Below are 4,012 nucleotides of genomic sequence, written 5' to 3'. Positions count from 1 at the left end.
TTGTCTCGTGGAAAGCAGCACAAACCGAGCTCTGATTGTCATTCCATTAATTCATATTCAAATGATTTTCAAAGCCTGAAATAACTTGGCAGCGCCCGTTTTATGGAGGGAGCTGTCCTCCGATCTGTGTTTGCTCAGCTGTTGTACACAATAAATTATTATCTCAGCAAATACACCGAGCCACCCTGATGCACTGGTTTGTTGGAAAAAGCATTTCAGCAAACCACCAGCTCTCCATTCATTCAAGCCCCGGTGTGGAAATAATTGAATACCTTTTTTTTTTTTTTTTTTGTCTCGCCACAGTTACATTAATATCTGTGTTATCACTGGTGATTAAGCACTTTCAGAACATATTGCTCTTATTTTAACCTCCCCACAGTCCCGTTTTATACTCTAATCAATTGATCACTCGTTTTCCAATTACACCTTTGGCATTGTAAATAAACACAGGTGGACTGCAAATAATTACCTCGGCTAAACAATGGAGATAGATGATTTCAATACGCAGCTCTTCCTGCAGCTGTGTTGCAGGTTGCTGTGTTTTTATTTATTTATTTATCTGTTTTTTTTTTAAATATTAATATACAAGAATCCCCTAAAGGAAAAGAGGGAGAACTCAAAACGGCGCCCAATAAATTTTAACTTTGTGTTATCTGAAATACCGAATGTTTATTTTTGGTTTAGGATAACCGCCTTGAGTTATTGCTGCAATAAGAGGCGAGTTATTAGAGGCTGCTGGTTCTAATAGGATTCATCATAAATAGATAGCGCCGTTGTTCGGATGACGGATGCACATTGTGATCTCGTAGCGCTGTTCTTTTCAACTCAATTACCTCTGCAGAGAATATTATGTTGGAGTGTGTGCAGGCCGTGATCACAGGCAGTACCGGCCCTCGCTCACTAGGTGGCAGTGCGTTTCTAAAATGCATGAGTGGGGAAAAGCATCCCAGAGTTACTGCTTCTAACATTAGTTTATTGAAGAAAAACTCAGAATATCTTGCAAGTAGACACTGAAGAGGCTGTCTTTAGCATCACTATAGATGTTAGGTTCATAAATTCCACTTTGCAAGAAATTTATGTGACTATCTGTGGATTTTTTNAAGTTACTGTAGCTGCATTTTGCTGGTACGTTTGGACTGTCTTTAGTTTTCTGTCTCCGCATTCTGTAATCACAGGTTGACCAAATGTTATTTTCCTTCTCTACAAGTGGGCCTCTATGAAACACATTATGAGAAAGGTGATGTTACTATACGACAAAACAGATTTTCCAATATGTACCAAACAAGCACATACCTAGCTAGCGAACTACTATTCATCTCTTCATATGTACGTCAAACTAAGACTAGAGAAGTCAGTCTACTTAGCACAGCATCCTGAATCTTATTAACATGTTTTAATTGCAGTGTGACTGAGCATAAACATCAACTGATTATCATGTATAGAGGCTTTCTATAGGGCACCTCATCCCAGTTTGCCCATTACTGCGACAGCCAGAACAGAACTTGTTTTCATGTTTGCTCCTTTGTGCAAACGCCTCGGAGGGCATTTTATCATCTTTGCTCTACTGTCTAGAACCTTAGGGGGCACTTTGCAGGGGGGAGGTTCTGCCGGTGTATAGGAGGCCTCTTTGTTCTCTACAAGTCCTTTAGTCAACCAGGACATCTCTGCCTGTCCACAGCTGCACATTTCTCATGTGCAGCGCTTTTCCCCTTCATTCCACGACGATGATGACGATGACAGTACTCTGGATGACCTTTCCCAGCTCGTCCGGCTGTAGGTGTCTTTGTGCTGCTCAGGCTGCTACAGACAGGATTTTTATAATAACATGATGAGACATTAACAAAAGAAAAAAAACAAGTTGCTGAAACTGTTGCTAAGTTACCTTATAAATAATGTTAATCTCAATGACCTAAATGCAATAATAAGCCTGTTTTTATCCACTGCTGCAAAGGGGGAGAGGGATGTCGCTAAACAGTCAGTGTTTGTCCCCACAAAAAAGAATATCTGGATTGATGACAAGCTTGTTAGCTTAGCTGCAGCCTGANATCATCAGGCTGATCTGGTTCCTTCACAGCAGCACAGGTAGCTGCTGCTCCGGTTACTGTGGTTGGAAATAGTCACATTTCTTCCCCATTGACTCTCTCTCTGCCTGACAGGTTCACTGTTACTGTGTTCAAATGACACGACCACACATAGCCGGTGATGTTTGCGAGAGGGAGAGGTCCGACACACCTGAAGGTAAAAGTGTTCAGGTGCAGGCAGACAGATCTCCACTGAGTCAGGTAGGAAGAAAAAGTAGCCCCACATTCAACCTGGAAGATTCACATTTTAACAACGATTCTATGAACATGATGGCCAGTGGTGTGGACGTTTAAAATGCGCTCAGCATGTGAGGCGTTCAGGGAACATCGGTAAAATGTAGCATCTACCGGAGCAGCATGTGAGGCGTTCAGGGAACATCGGTAAAATGTAGCATCTACCGGAGCAGCATGTGAGGCGTTCAGGGAACATCGGTAAAATGTGCCATCAACTCATGTTCAGCAAGTGATTAGCCTGTGTCCAGCTAATGACTGATATCAGGAGAGGATTGGTGACAAAATAAATATATTTTCAGGTTAAAACATTTATCACTGAAAATCACTGCAACAAAACTAAGTTATGCAGAAACAGCTGCACGGTGCATTAACAGCTGTGGCAGTGCTGAACCAAAACAAGGCGGTGGGCGACCAAGTCATTAGCTGGTACGACCAACAAAGAAAGTTGGCAGCACCAGTGCTAGCATTGGAAAAGTTAGTGTGGAGCCCTCTCCATGTGTTTTACTTTTAGGTAAAGGCACGCACAATAGTTGGTAGATATAATAAATAATAATCAAATGCAGAGACAATGATTTAACAATATGTTAAGGAGTCGTTACATTTCTACAGTCTTACAGCTACAACCGGCCCTTTGGGGGTAAACATGATGCTTAGTTTGACACCCCTGATTTAAGGTGAGACACTAAAAGCAAAAACATTGACTTTGGGATATTTTGCCTCTAAAACAAATAGTAGGGGAAAATTTTTTTTTGCAGAAGCTACAGTCGTCCTCAAATGTAATTATACCCTTTCATTTAGAAAAAAATAAAATTAAAAAAAAAGGTAAAATTCACAATCGTCACTCTAATAACTAGAAACTAAAATAAATAATAATAAATAAAAATTTGCTAAATTATAATTTATTGAACTGAGACATTGCTTTTGAGCTGTGATTGAAAGGAATAATAAAAAAACAAACAAAACTGTCCAAATGAGAGCCCTTTGCTGATGAGCAGTGGGTCAGAATACCTGTCCGCAGGTGCACAAGTCTGACTGAGAGTTACAGGAAACACCTGATTGGCTCAAAGGGTTCGTCAACTAAATATTAGTTCACGAGTCCCATCATGCTGGTTTGCTTGTTTTGTTTGTTTTTGTTTTAAATATTTCTGTTGAACCACGATTCAAAAACAAAGTCATGATTGTCATTGAATTTTTATTTTTTATTACTTTTGTCAATTTCAGTGTTTTTTCCCCTCTTCAATGGGAGGCTATGAACACATCTGAGGACGACTGTAGGTGTTTGTTTTACTTCACTTCGCCTATTGCTAATTTTTTAAATTGGCCGTTTTAATGAGATATGTAAGTTTGCATTACATCCATGTGTAAAGACGGTTTATATCTCATACTCCGAGCCACTAAAACTTTTTTATTCCTCTCTATATTGTGAAGCTGTTTACAGAGGTGTTTCTCATATATCACTCATACTCTGGTTTATTATTATCATTTTGTCACTAAAAACAGTGAAATGCTTTGGAGTTTTTTTGGGGGGGAGGGTTTGACTTTTGACAGTATTTCCTGATTCATGCAGTAGTAAAAAGAAATGTCCAAAGTCCCGTCTGTAGGAACCTTTAATGTGTCGACAAAATGAAACAAGAATTTTGAATCTCTTTGTATTCATTGTCCCGGATTCTGTTTTGGAAATGAATGCAAATTAGTGC

The sequence above is a fragment of the Stegastes partitus genome, unplaced genomic scaffold (assembly GCF_000690725.1).
Source record: "Stegastes partitus isolate 25-593 unplaced genomic scaffold, Stegastes_partitus-1.0.2 Scaffold626, whole genome shotgun sequence".
NCBI lineage: Eukaryota > Metazoa > Chordata > Actinopteri > Pomacentridae > Stegastes > Stegastes partitus.
Note: the sequence above shows the minus strand (reverse complement) of the source record.